We start from the raw sequence: 15,452 nt of genomic DNA, 5'->3' as shown, positions 1-15,452 counted from the left end.
GGACTACTAATTCCACAGTACATTGCAGGAGCTGCTGAATAAGTAAGGAGCATTTCTGTCTGCATTTAAAGGAGAGTTTTTTCAACACAACTACTCCCAACTTCTTGTGCATGTGCTCTAGCATGGGGATCTTAAGGATTCACAGCACCTGTGACTAAACTGTTGACTTTGGAGAAGTGGTCCCACCCATGCACCATCAAAACCAGAGCCAGGATCAAGGCATCCTTTCCACAAGCCACTGATGGACACCTACACAAATATTGCAAGCCTATTTTGCTGAGAAAAGTGTATAAAACTCAACAAAACGAAAACAAAACATAAGCAGATGCACAAAAGCCAGCATCCAGTCATACCAACCACATATTTTATTACATTCAACATGTAAAACAGCAGAGGCAGCAGGTTTCATTCTAGCACTTTTAAACAACAACCAAAATAAATACAGTGCTGATGCACAAAGAACTAGAATTTTGGAAACATGGTTTGGCAAAGCAATCCTGACAATCCTTCATCTGGGAACATGTCACGTTTGACCTTTCCCTCATAAACCAAGGGCTAAGCCTTCTTCAACCCATCTTAGTTTGTGGGAATGCCTATGTCTAAGTATTGCACTGCCCTCCTGAAGACAATAATTTTTAAAATACTTGTTTGGGTTTTCTTCTCATTAGTGCAAGGAAAGAAGTACAATGAATATTTATAGACTGGCAAAGCCAAAGTAGCTACAACTGGAGCATTCAGACTGCCTCAACTGATGGGTAGGCATGCATACATTTTAAAAATGCCAAACCAACATCATTTGCTCAAATGCATAGTTTCAGGACCACACACTTGGGAATATGAGTCAAATTCCTGCATCTCCAAGACATGGCAGAGCTGTGCTGTTGGCCATAGCCAGTGTGAAAACTGGTATCACATGGGTGAAACCACTCATGGCACATGGCATGTTCAACCTGACACGTCACCAAAACAGGACTCCCAACACACATCTCATGGTGTCTTTGCAAAGAGGGACCTAGGCTGAATGGTGATGACAGCTAAACACAACACCAGCCCATAGCTCCCATGAACACACAAACAGGGAAGGGAAAAAAAAAGCAGAAAGGAGCTGAAGACAGATGACCTTCTGGGTCTGAACCACAGCATGGAACACTATGTTCCAAAGGTCAAGGCTGCTGCAGACCTGTGTTGGTTTCACATGCTTGGGGGGAGGGGTGGATTCACCTCAGAGCAGGCTCCATGAGGCTAGGCAGTGGGAGGGGCTCTCCCATCTCTGGGGCCTTCCCCTGTGGGCTGCTGCCACCAATCAGAGAGCTGATTTGGTGATGGACAGCTCGGGAAACCAATGAAAAGTTATTTCGCTTTCACAAATCACAGTGGATCAGGTTTGCTGCCTCTCTTTCGGCTTCCAATCTCAGGGGGTGGTGGTCCCCAGCCGGGGTCTCCGGCCCCGGCTCTAGGCTCGGCCTGGAGTCCGGTCCGGTGCCCCGGCTTGGTGGGGGGCCCGGCCCGGCCGCATGGTCCCGGCCCCCCGTTCCCTGACCACATGGCTCCACGCGGCCCAGAGCTCCCCTCTCCACGTGGCATGGCTGAAAAAGCGGGGGGATCGGGAAGCTACCAAAAGCTCTCCCTTCCCCCCCTCCCCTCCTCGTTCTGAGAGAAGAGGCCTCCAGCTGCCCCTGTTGTTCTTCATGATCTGGATACAATTGTAATTTCTTTATGCCTGGATAAGATCCTCGATTTTTCTAAGCTCTCCTGAATGAGAAGAAATAAAGCCTGGAGACTACAGAAGTCAGCGCAATGAAGATAAAGTTCCTGGTGGGAAGAGATTGAAAAGATGCGAACTTATAAGTAGCTGAAAACCTTTTTTGTGGGCTAAGGGGATTGTGACTTCACTAAAATTCCTTTAAACTGTGAAATATACTGGGGGAGGTTTGGATGGTTGAGAAGAAGACCTTGTTTTTGCCTTGGGGAAATATAGCTCTCTGTTCTGGAACTGAAATGTGAACAGAGACATTTAATAGAGAAAGAGATGACTTTTTGCCTCGGGGAATGGAGCTTTCTCTCTGTTCTGGGACTGGAATAAGGACAGAGACATTTGATAGTGATAGAGATGAAGAGAATCTTGTTTTTTCAGCAGCCTGCCTTTAAAAGTAATACCCCATGTGTGTAACATAAGCCATTGCACAGCTCTGGAAGGCCTGTGACAGAATGAGAGGAAAGTCGTAATCTGCAATATTTTCCCGGGCGAATGTGGATTGTGAAGGTGAAGACGCCCCCTAAGCCAGAACCAAAAAGGGACTTTTCTCTCTTAAGTGAACTGAACTGATTATTTGAATGTATCACTGACTGAAGTGCTCTCCGTATGTTTGTTGGTAAGAAATGTTGAATGAAGGGGAGGAGGGAACAATCTAGGGATCTTATTCTGAATATTATTTTTTTTGTGTGTGTTATTAATAAATTTCTTCTTGTACCTTTCTAAGTTTTAAGCCTGCCTTGTCTCTACTCCTGGGTGCCGTCTCTAAAAGAAAATAAATATATTAAGGTTGGCAAACCCAAGTCACACCGTGACAAGACCCTAAAGAGCACTGGCTCTGGAGGCACTAAGGCACCAGGCACTGTCCCCTGCTGTCTGGCACGCTTTCTGCAATAAGCCATTTGCAGTCCCACCATGCCACATGGACTTCTGAGCTCCATCAAGACAGTAGTGAACATGGTCACACTGGACATAAACATCTACCAGTCTGAGATGGAAAGAGACTACTCAGTTAATAAATCATCACAGCAATTGGGCATTTAGAGAAGTGTGTGTTCCCCTTTGATAACAGAAAGCACCTCAGGAACCACATTCTGGTATTTCCTGATCTAATCTCATATTAAAAACTGCCTGAAAAGTGACCATGTAATCTTTCTAGCCCCAGTCAAAAGTATATTTTTTGGAGACACTTCAACTCCTTTTCTATTTAAGTGCACAGAAAGATGACATACTTACGAGTGATGGTTGGCCAAAGGGGTCTTTAAAGTCCTAAATCACCAGACATAACAAATTAAGTCTTAATACTAACTTAGGTGGAGCATGGAAGATAGAGTGGCTTGTTGCTTACTGTGAAAGCTTTGCACTACCAGCCAAGAGTCATGAGGCAATTTCAACAGGCAAGGTCAGGATTTACCTCACATGGGAAGACGTGGCCACTGTGGGAAGACTGCCCTTAGAAAAACACGTAACACCCCAAATATCACTTCTGCAGCCTTATGAATGCCAAATCACACATGCCATTATACTCACATAAGAAGTGACATGCAGAGAGACTTCTGGCATACTGAAGGAGACAGGTATTTTGGAAAACACTCACAGAACTGTCCCCACAAAACAGTAGATCTCTGACATATGCTCTTCCCTTTATAACAGCAATAAACCCAAAATACCAACTAGCTGAGGACTTACTGTTCTTTCAAATTTAAATCCCCATTCCTTTACCCTAAACATAGGAAAGATTGTGTCCCAATGAGGACTTTCTTACTCTGGCTTGTCTCCATGTGCAACAGATTAAGTGCCTCAGCCAGAAACCACAACTCTCAATGCTATTGCCCCACACTGAACTCCTGACAAGTACTGTGGACTTTTTATAACTGATTAGGAGATTATTTTGGCTGGCCTTGCACTTGCATAGGTGATTTTTAATGAATGCACAGTGCTTTGGTATATGATGCCAGCTACAAGTTCTTTATTAACATTTATTGGTATTAGGTAACATTTTGAATTGACAGAACAAATCATTCCTAACCCCAAAAGACATTTGCAAGCTTTGTAAAATATTTATATAGAGGAAGGACTGTTCTGAAGTTCAAAATAATGTCTTTCCATGTCCTAAGCAGGTGAAAGGCAGCAGACAGACACCTCAGCACATACACATCCTATGTAAAAATTATTTGCAAAAATAAACCAAAGTAAGTAATGACAACTTGATGGGCTTCATGAAGGAAACTACATGGTTGTTGAAAAATATTCAGTGAGGTCAGAGGACCATCTTAGCCACATCAAAGTGGTGGTCACAAGGAGGGAGTTGCCTGTATATGAGCAAGGACCAGATGTAAATACAAATGGCAGTGATGAGAAGCATCATCACCGCCAGAGAATTGTGCAGTCTCTGAGGCCAACTAGCTCAAAAACAATCACAAAATAGCCCATAGCTTAGGATGAACTGAGATTTGCTTTATGACCAGCTCTGCTAGAACAATTCCAAGCTTTTTGGAGATTGCATTACCGAAAGGTGCTTTACAACTCAAAAGCTTCTGTGGATGGCAATTTTGCAGAGCAGCCTGCCATCTCTGCTGCTGGTACTCAGCCATATATCACTGCCTGCAGATATTAAAAGATGTGCCAACCCAGCCACCTGAGGGGAAGAAAACAAGAAGCATACCTGTCAGTGCAACTCTGCTCCAGATAAGAATATACGGATTATCAGATTCTATTGAATCCCTCAGCAGCAACTGAGATGTAAACCTCAATTCCTATTAATAGTCACTCTAGGTCTGTCACTTCTATCTTCCATTTTCTCTCCTCTTAACCTTCTGCCTAATAAAGGTCAAGCTTGTTCAGCCATGGAAAATCCTCTCTTGCAAGTCCTTGATGGAAAGCAAGCTGAGACAACAGCCCAGGTAGAGGGTGGTACAATGGAGCAGGATATACATGTCCTAAGCATTTGGTCTGATTCCTCTAAAGCCCACAACAAGCAAAAATGTCATCCACTGATTTTGCAGCTAGTGACCACTAAGCATCAGAAACTGAGTTTTCTTGTCTTTTGTAATTTCTATTTTCCCTCTTCTCCTGCTTCCCTATTTGTTTATATTTATATTTTATTCCTTTGGCCAAAACAACAAGCAGGATTTGACTTCAACAATAAAGCTTCAGTGCTGCTACCTAGAATCATCTCCTTCTTTCAACAGAAAGATTATTTAGTATCATCTGAGAAACTGACAATCAGCATATTTCTTTTTCCTCCTCCTTTAAAGGATTCTACAGCTAAAGCAGAATAAAGAAAAAAGGACCAAAGTAAAGATGCAGTTCAGTATTAACATCTGAACCACAGCATTCTTTCCTCTGATAGTGTTAAAATCCAGTGTGCTGGGTATTCAGGTGCAAAAATTATGCAAATATTTCTACAGTTTATTCAGCTGGATCACAGAAATCCTAAGGCTCACAAGCCCAGGACTTCACCCTGGAACAGAGAAGCCCATTTCCAAGATGTTTCTAAGAGGGAATGAAGTATGTGTGCTGCACCAATACCATGCTGGGACATCAGAGAGGTGGGGTACTTCCCAACCTCAGCACCTTCAACTTGGGGGTTCTATACCCAGCAAGCAGATTATACGCAATCAGTGAAGAGCACCCTGCCATCCCAGCTCACAGCCTGGAGTCTACAAGCCACCACATTGTTTTGTTTCCTGTTCCCTCTGTAGTTACTTGGCCCATCTCAGCAAGGACCATCAGACGTGCTGCTAGAGCCTCAACCCACCACCTCATCATCCCTTTCCTGGATGGAAGTGGAATAGGGCAAATGATGCCCATTTCCCTAAGAGGAAACATCTTCTCTACCAGAGCCACCATGGATATACACATTCTTCCCAGAAGGAGCTGCTGCATCTCAAACTGAATGCAAAGCAGCCTTCCATTTCTACACTATTATCCAAGAAGTTGGTGGTTTTTTAAAATTACTCAGAAAGAAGAGGCCAGCCCAGACCTCAGGGGCCTGTCCCTCAGCTGGTGTGAATTAGTCAAGCTCTTCAATACAATTAGAGTCATTTACTCCCACTGAAAAACTACTTTAGAAAAATGGAAGATTAAAAAAGCCAGTATCAAGGTCCAGATTTCAAATCCTCTGCCCAACCAGACTTCCAGATGGTATCAATCTGCCTGCACAACCCAGAAAGTCTACACAGATCTCTTGAGACTCCCGTTTCAATGCTTTGGATGGTGGTGCAGCACAGGGAAGATCCTGACCTCTCTAGTTGTAATCAGGTGGAGAAGAAAGTAAGAGGCCAAGGCATTTTGCTATTGCCATGGTTTCAAGACAATGACCAAGATTAAATCAGTACCTAGTTTTAATTAATGGGCTCCTGTCATCAGTCCTTTCTTCTGTCCTGCTCTACGATACTGGCGTCAGAAGAAAATTGCCAAATCTAGTGCAAAGGGCGACAACCTTCACAAAAAGGTCTTTGTATGCAAAGCTGTAAGAGGAAGCACAACTCAGAACTCACAAAAAAAAATTTTAAAAAAGTTAAAAAAAGACATCTGCATGTTTTTCCAAGTGTTTTGCTTGGTCTGAACAGGTTTATTTTTCCTGCGGTGCTGTGAGTGCAGTGCTGACTGTCTCTCAGCGAGAGTCCAGCTAAGACAACTGCCAGCATGTCAAAGAAATCAGGTAACAGGGGAACGGGTCCATGAATCAGGAGAGCTCATCCATCTTCAGCTCCCTTCAAGACCAGTCCTTTCTGTGTCTCCCAGCTACTTAACTTATCCAAATGCCCTTTTTTCTCAAAAGACAAGACCACACAGGATCTAACCTGCAGATCCTGTTGTCTCAACAGAAGCAAACACCAGATGTTTTGGAAGATAATGCAGACAAACAAACAGGAAAAACCCTATAATGGAAAGACAGGAAATAATCTAATCTCTCCCAAACAGTTCTTCACCTTCACCACAAAATTCACCTCCAGTTTTAAAAGCTGGTTTACTCCAGGTCAGTGTTTTTTTCAAGAAAAATGACTGTGTAGACATCATGCAAAAACAGCAGTAACAACCTTGAAGGGACAGAAACACCTGAAGTTGCTTGATGCTTAACTTCACTAGCTCTGCTCTAAAGTCATTTGCACCAGTTTTAAAAATGTGTTAAATTTCTACCATCAAGTGAAGCAATTTATTCAGCTGAGAAGTTTCTTTGGGCTCCTCCTTTAGTAAACCTGTAATTCCTTTTGAACCTGGAACCTGCTGTTTCCAGTCCTAAGAACTCAAGACAGTAGCCATCACATTCACTATCAGACTCCCTAAAGACAAGTGGATCAAAGTTACAGCACACAGCCACCAGCCCTAATATTAAGTCATGCAAAATGTTAGTCACTACATCTCTTCCATACAAGTCTCCTTTGACAAACCACACAGCAATCCTTCATCACAGAGCACAAACCTATTTACATATTTTAAAGCGCATTGGGAGGTCGTTTCCTGACAAAACAAAGACATTTTAAGTCGTATTTACTGTCTGTGTTTCTGCATGTTAAGAAAAAATTTTGATTACAAGCGGTGATTAATTGATCACATACAGCGAGCGTGCTTTGGAATTGCTGTGAATAGAATTGCATTGAAAACATCCTAACAAGGACATCCTCAAATATTTGAAAACAGACAGAGCTGCAAAATGAATGCTGAATGTCATTCAAAGCTGATAATAACCATTAGTCAGTGCCAATAAACAAACAAACAAAACCTTTTGGGTTAACAATCATTGAAAGAGTTTTAAATTGCTGATTACTATTGTAATATCTGAGATGGAGAACAGCTGAATTTCTGCATGTTAGGAAGAGCTTGCTCAAGTAGAAAGGATCATTTTGCATATGAGCTGTTTTCACTCCTTTGTGGTGCATTAGTACATATACAAGTACATATCCATATAAGTAGGAAATCAAAACTATATGCCCTGTCCTGGAGTGACTTTATGATGAAGTTTTCTCCCAAATTTACCCTAAACCAAAAGATGCCCATATCTAATAGGTAACATAAAAGCAAAGGACTGTCAATCCTGCAAACTCTACTCTTTTTCCAGTAGACAAGGAAATAAGCCCATGTTTCTCTATGTCATTTTTCTAAAACATTGATATTCCAGTTCTTCTTGAGGTAACAGAAAATTCCCAAAGGTAAATGGAAATTAACTCTTTCTGAAACAAACTAAAAACCAAATAACACCAAAGCAAAGAAACCCACATAAGTAATATGGGAACAATGAGGGATACTGCTGGGCAGCTGGCAACCAAAACAATCACTTTAAACATCAGTAACTCTCTCCCAGAAGCTGGAAGAAGATTTATGCTCACATGAGAGCAGAGAACCTGGTTCTCAGGCGTCCTTTGCCATGGACACACTTTCCTACCCATTGGGGAGAGCTGTGGGACATGAGGCATAGGCCCCATGGGTGTCTGTTCAGTGAAGGTAAGATGGCAGTAAAACCCCAGAAGTGGCAGGAAAACACTTGGATATTGGCCTTCCTGAACATTTTAGGGCACTAAGACCCCAGATTCCTAGCACTGATGGCAGGAAACAGGAAGGGCACAGAAAAGGTCTACTAGATGTGAGGAGAAGAAGCAAGGCACAGGGAAGAGTAACTCCACAGTCTCTTACTCCTAAGGGGCAGCCTTGTGCTGTCTCATGGTGTCATTTGCAAGCTTAATCCCTGTCAGGACTGCAAGGTAGGGTACATATAGTAAAGGGTTCAGAGCTGCAGGCAAAGGGATAATTCATTGACAGCAACTGGGAGCAGTCATCTCCCTTGGTCCCAGTGCCCAGCTATATGGGGAGAAGGACTTACACCTTCCCTATAACAGCTACCAAGATCCATTTCATCCACACTGTTATCCAGTATGACAATAAAATATCACAGTGTCTGGCAGACAACGACAGAAATTAAAGGATTAAATAGAGTCTTACTTCCAGCCCTCCTATCCAACAAGATTTCTGCAGAGCCAGCAAAATAGTAACAGGTAGACAAAATCATTGATTAATTCCCTGTGTTTTCCAGTCTGCTTTCCATCATTTTATGTTGGGATTAACCATAACTTGGGGCCCCATAAAAATAATTCCAGAAGCAAATAGGCAAACTGCCAGCCTGAAGTCATAGTAGAACAAGCTCACAGAAAGCTTGAATAAGTTAGATGCTTCCAGCTCATGTGGTCTTCAAGAAAATCACCTCTGGTAACCAAGGAACTAGTTGTGCCCATGTCCCAAAAGCTAATCTGAAGCCTTATGGGAGGCAAGGGAAGGTCTTTTGGGGGTTTGTTTCTCAGTCATTTATTTTTTTATTATTTTATATTGCTTTCATTTTTAAAGAGATATTGTGCTCTAGACCAGTAATTTAACCTGCTTGGAAAAAAATCTGGAACAACTACACCATCTGAAAACAACCTAGAAGATAACAACAAAATGTGAATTGGCAAGAACAAATATTATCAGACCATTAGAGAATACTCTCATGATATCACAACAGCTTGTACCGAAAGATCAATATAACTTCAGTAAACTGTTACAACATTCTCATAAGCAAGTCAAGAAAACATGGTCAATACAGAACTATTTTGGGTTAAGTGTAAGACTATTTCTTAAGGCCATTTCCAGAAGGGTGCTGTCTACAACTCCTGGTTGCTATGGAAGAAGCATTCTCCAGGAGCAGTCCCAGCCCTGGCATTTATTTCTATTAGTGCTCAAACTAATGGGGTAGAACACATTAAGTTTGCAAAGAGACAAGGCTGAGAGGGACTTTATGGACAGGGTTAGAACTCAAAACTGCAGAAGCAGCTTGAAGGTGATACAATGAAAATCAGTGAGGGCAAATCACAGAATCAGAATATTCTGAGTTGGAAGGGACACAGGATCATCAAGTCAAGACTTAAGTGAATGGCCTGGGATCCAATCCATGACCAAAATGAAAGGCTCTGCACTTTGGTGGGATGACAAACTGCACTAAGGACAGGATAGTGAGACCCCCAGAATCCCCCTTCTCCAGGCAAATCCTCCAATTTGAAGAAGGGATTCACACCCCACTCCCAGCAATAATTTAGGGACTATCCAGTAAGCAAAAATAAACCAAAAAAAGCCCCTATTTCTCAATCACGATGATATGGAGCAAGAAGAGGAATGCTAATTGACTGATAGGGGGGAAAATAACAAGCTCCTACTCTCTTCTCATTGTTTCCAACCATCTGATGTCTGCTAATTCCCACTCAGCTGGCTGGTCTCATGGACTGCCATGGTCTGCCTATGTCACAAGGGCTCTGAAACTCTCCTGGCAGCAGTTTGTTGGTGTTGTCCTCCCTCCCCCTCCACTGAGGGCTGGAGGAGCTTGCTGCTCACCAGCAATGACAGCTTATCGCTACACCCTGGGGTTTAAGCATGTTTATTATGCTTGTAGGCTCTGCTCTGTGCTTCCTGGTAGATGGAGACATACCCCAGTCCCTTCGGATAGGTTTCCTTTGTAGAGAAGGCAAGAGGTAGACTTGTGGCAAATAACATTACTCGTAAGTAATTTTCCCTTACTTTATATAAGCAAATGCCTTTGATATACAACAATCCCCGACATGTTCAGGTTACATGCTTATTTTAAGATCTTTTGTTTACTTTATGATCTTCATAGGTCATTGACATCCCATTTAGCTCTGGTGACCCTGTTTATACAATCACAATATACATTAAAAAGCGTTCCTTTGGATAACATTAACATTCTTGATCTTAATCCATCACATGGGCTAACAATAGCTCCAGCTCAGATGTGTACGTAGCTGTTAAAAGCTTTAATGTAAAATCCAATACACATATCGAGTGGGAGAGGCCTGATCAAACAGATTGGCTTTCTTTTTTCCATTCTAAGTGGCAGAGGATCCAGAACTATGTAAACTCCTGCAAAATGCACTGCAGGGCCCCTTCAGCCACCTCTCAGTGCAATTAGATTCACTGAAAAAATGTGACTTTTCCTCCCTCCCTCACTCATCTCCAGCACATGACTGTTGCTGGAGCGGTCAACCACCTCCAGGAGCTTTGATTCCTGCGGTTCTCCCACTTCCCGAAAACGTGAGTCATGCCAATCCAGTATTTAATAGTCTCTCCTGGCAGAGGAGCAGAATTTGCCTGCCATCAACCTGAGGGCTGCAGTTTCTCTCACACAGTGGGCCAGGAGTGCCTACTAGCAATTTCATTGGGAAGTTATGCTGCCTGCCATGAATTTATTGACTTACCTGATATTCCTCTGCTATTGTCTGTCATATTGCCCACCTGTTGTGGGATACACTCAGAAGGCCATTGTAGGATCTGAGGTGAGAGAAAATTCTGGGCTTCCCCTAAGGCTGCCACATCCCAAAGATTAAAAAAAAGCAAACAAAAATGTATCCCATACCTCCTGCAAAACTCTAGCCAACTCCAGTGAATGGAGTTCAGGGATGGGAAAGCATTGGTTTGTGTCAAGTAGCTCACACAGGAAACAGCAGGATCCACAAGAAAATCAGCCAGGATGGCTAAAAGCAAATATGGTCTTCTTGAGTGCTGAAGCAGTGGTGGACCTTGGGTCACGCCATGGCAGCTGTGTCAAGTGTGAAACTGAAAAAGACCACGATAAGGAGAGATAAATATTTTTCCTTTACTGGACCTGGCGATGATAGACAAAAGATTACAATACCATTTGAAGACATAAAAAATGTGCTTATTTTCCCCCAATGTTTGTGAATGATTGAGTTTATAGAGGTGGAGTCCAAAGAGCACCATGCTAGGCAGCCTTCAGTCCTTTTGGGTTTTTTGGTCTATTCCAAGAATGGCTACTTTTGCATAGGTAAAGAACAGTGCCTGGTGACCTCACAAGGTCTCCTCCAGCATCATATGCCATGACTTCTGCAATGCTGCTTCTGTAGCAGCTCCTATCTACTTGAGAAATATCCAAATTATAAGCATCATGAAAGCCACAAAATGTGGTCATACCTAGAACACGATGACCCTTTTTTTTGCCTTTCTTGTTTTCCTTCACAGGTTCAAAAAATGACATTTGGCAGGAACATGAATGCTTTTTGGGCTCAGTCCATATTTCCCAGGAGACTGGGTTCAGTTGCAGGGTAAAAGAAAAAAAGTACTAATAAAACATCTGACACAGTTGCCATGACACACCAAAGGCAGGATGATTATGTTGAAGAGGACATGTCACATGAGGAGAAGGAAGAGCAGGAGGCTGGGACAGCAGCTGAGAGAGCCAGGCAACACGTCCTTGGGTCAGATGGCCACCACAAAAGCTCTGCCACCTTTGAGCTCTGCCAGCTGTCCTACTGCCAGACCCTCTGTCATGTCTCTGATTCCTGAGGAACAGGAAAAATATTTGGGAAATTCATTATGAGGGCTGCCTGCCAGAGCTGGGTGGCAGGGGGAGACTGCCAGCTGCTCTAGCACCTTTGCATGTCCCACCTAGCAATGAACAGCACTCCTGAAATAAAACCCTGGGGCTGCAAAACAAAAGGGTAGATGATATCACACAGAGGTTTCCCTACTTATAAGTGACCAATTGTATTCTCTCTATCATATTTTTTGGCTTTTATTCTTGTGCTTCTGAGTACAAACTAAAGCTTTTTTCAAGGTGCACAATATTAATTTTTTAATTAAAATCACACCTCTAATTGAAAAAAAAAATAAAATATAAAATTCTAAGTGGATGAAAAGTGAATAAAGCACATTCTTCTAACTCTGAATTAAAAAGTAAACTTGCATATTGTCAGAACTGTAGGCTTCAAATTATAACCGAGTAAACGACTGCATGAGGGTAAATTTATAGAATTAGGCAGGATGCAGTTTGCTCAGTGATGTAGTGCCAAGGATAGAAACACAGTGTGGATGTCTCTGTACACCATGCCCGAGGGTCAGCTCTGCATAGATGTTGTGCTGTGGATGCAGGGACTCGTAGTTTGTCCCTGGATGGTGCTGGTGCCAGGAGGTGCTTCAGCCATACTGCCTTATTACCAGCTGCCAGTACCCCTCCAACTTACCAAGCCATTTGGGATCAGAGTGCTTTTTTCATTTGTCATTCCTTCAGATGCACAGCTTATAGGATGCATGTTATCTGTCCCAGAGCTAACTGAGACCCACGTTTTACAAAGGAAAAACTCCCCTGAGTTCAGGCACAGCATTTTTACTTTTTTTGGACTTGGTAGTGCATCAAGAAGCAAGAGAGCTCTACTGTAGTTCCTCACTGGCAGGCCCAGGCTGCTGGAGGGTGAAGCATGGCAAGGACATCCCTTTTGAGCAAACATGCAGAGGCAGGCTTCAGCACTCATTCCAGGAGCTACACCAGTGTGTCTGTGGAATGGGGGCAAAGTGAGAGGACAGCAGACGAATTCCCCAGTTTCACTCCAGAAATAAGGTTTGTCTAATGTCCACAGAGAGGTTCAGGCTTTGGACAAATCCAGAGCTCAAAAGAACTTTTGTGGGATGGGAAATGAGCCTGCCAGTTTTGCTTTGCCAAAACCACATTTTAAAATGCTGTAAACTGATTTCACGCAGCTCTCTTCAACACCTTCAAGCTGCCTGAACCACCACATTATTTAAGATCTCACTCACCCTGTCCTTTGTGATTCAAATGCCACCAGAAAAAATAAGCAACCCAATACTGAAAGATTTCCCCTGCTTCACATGAGAGAGGAAAAGCAGCAAATCCCTGCAGCATCTGGCTCCTACTCTCTGGTGAGCTCTGGGGCAGTTTTACTCGTGGCATTTCTCCTAACGAAGGTGTGAACCATGGTGGAAGAGCTCTTTATAAATCTGGAGCTCCTCCCCCTGAGTCCACCCCCTCAGCAAGCCAAGCTCTTTGAAGCACCAATTTCTATTTCCAGCCACGTAGCTCAGTAGCTATGCATAAACTCAGCTGCACCTTGGGAAAGGAGGGCAGTCTTGAAGTGAGCAAATGTTCTCCAAGATGTTTTCAGCTGGTGAAACAAAGCTACAGGAAAAGCCTTGATGTGGCACAGCAATTTTTGCCTGTCGTTTCAGATATTTATTCTGGAATACGATCATTATGTCTCCCATCCTAGTTTCTCCTTCTGCTCACTACTACAGGGAACAGCATTAGCATGGCACTGCACTCTACTGCCATAATAATGAAGATGTCACTAATTCACCATTTAGACTTCACTGCCTATAAAACAGGAGGAGGAAATGGGCTGTGAGCATGATAAGGAGCAAACCCTGGTTTGAACACAAATACACTTGAGAGCTGGGAGGAGAAAGAGGAAATAAGGACAATCAGCTGAAACCATTTTTCCAGCCATCAGGCATCGTAGTGAATTTGCAGAATGGAGACATGACCACCAGCTATAGGAGCAGATCCCCCCTAAATCTGGCCAGACTGGACATGTCTCTGTGAGAAGTATTTATAGCATCATAGAATATTCTGAATTGGAAGGGACCCACAAGAATCATCCAGGTCCAATACCTGGTCCTGTACAGATGGTGCAAAGACTCCCACCATGTACCTGAGAGCGTCGTCCAAATGTTCTTGAACTGTCAGATTTGTTGCTGTGACCACTTCCCTGGGGAGCTTATTCCAGTGTCCAACACCCCCAGATGAAGAATCTCTTCCAAATATCCAACCTAAACCTCATTCGTGCCATTCCCTCAGCTTCTGTCACTGGTCACCACAGAAAAGGGATCAGTGTCTTCCCCTCCTCTTTGCCCTGTGAGAAAAGTGGAGATTGTTGTCAGGTGTCCCCTCAGTCCTGTCTTTTCCAAGCTGAGCTAACCAATCGACCTCAGCTGCTCCTTGTGTGGCTTCCCCTTCGGATTCTTCACCATCTTTGGAGCCCTTGTTTCGATGTGCTCCAGTAGCATTTTTTTGTTTTTTTACAGATTGTGATGCCCCAAACTTTAAGAACAATATTTAAATCTTATTCTCTCCTTAAAGTCCTCTTCCCTAAAACTTCCTAGACTATTTCAGAGGATGTGAGTACTCCTGTTTGGGGAGGGAGAGAAAACTCAGTGCTCAGGACTGGCTCTGGTCAAGCCTCAAGCTCAAATCTGGGACAGATCAAAGAATTGGTAAATGATATTAAACTGCCTGTAGAGACAAACAATTGCATTAGAAAAGACTGAGAGCCACTCAATCTCTCTATATTCTCCAAGTTAGGATATTCACCTGGAAAGTAGGAGATATGGATTAAGGCTGTTGCTCTCAATTAAACAGACATCTGAGAAGAGCTATGACAGTGGGACTGTTGAAGCCAAACCCAAGACCCCACCATCCACCTTCCTTGTATCCGACAGCCGGAAAGGGCTTTGAGAGCTGGCTAGGGTGCATGAAGTGGGAGGCCATACCCTCCTCTACCACACCTTGGAGATCTGCTCTAAGAATAAAACACCTTTGCAAATGCCTCCAGCATTTCCTGAAGCTCCCTAGAACTTGCCAAATTTCCTCAAGGTTTTCTGGGGAATCCCAAATTCGCCAAGGCTGTTCAAGCCTACAAGTGTGAAATCTTATTTTCCAGTTCTTTGCTCAAATTTAATGAACCATCCCCTGTGTAACCTCTCTTGGAGAACATTTTGAAGCCCCGTGTACTTCCCTCCCCCTCCACAGCAAACACAGCCAGCATCTGGCAGGAGCCCCAGCGTTTATCTTTCCAAACTGGGTTGTGAGTACTTGGTTACACGAGTCACGCACAAGTTACACTGTACC

The 15,452-nt window shown here is 43.3% G+C and overlaps 1 long non-coding RNA gene across 6 annotated transcripts in view; it reads right to left on the bottom strand.

Moving 5' to 3' along the window:
- Positions 1-14,426, bottom strand: part of LOC130251694 (uncharacterized) — a 49,473-nt gene extending 35,047 nt beyond the window's left edge. Inside the window, exon 1 of one of the 6 annotated variants that reach the window (XR_008840204.1) lies at positions 14,257-14,426. This is a non-coding gene — a long non-coding RNA (uncharacterized LOC130251694). The remainder of the gene's footprint in view (positions 1-14,256) is intronic. The other 5 variants (XR_008840203.1, XR_008840206.1, XR_008840205.1 and 2 more) reach the window with 5 other exon arrangements.
- Between the last annotated feature and the right edge of the window lie 1,026 nt (positions 14,427-15,452).

Source organism: Oenanthe melanoleuca, chromosome 3, assembly GCF_029582105.1.
Source record: "Oenanthe melanoleuca isolate GR-GAL-2019-014 chromosome 3, OMel1.0, whole genome shotgun sequence".
Lineage (NCBI taxonomy): Eukaryota > Metazoa > Chordata > Aves > Passeriformes > Muscicapidae > Oenanthe > Oenanthe melanoleuca.
This window is presented reverse-complemented; position numbering and strand designations above follow the sequence as displayed.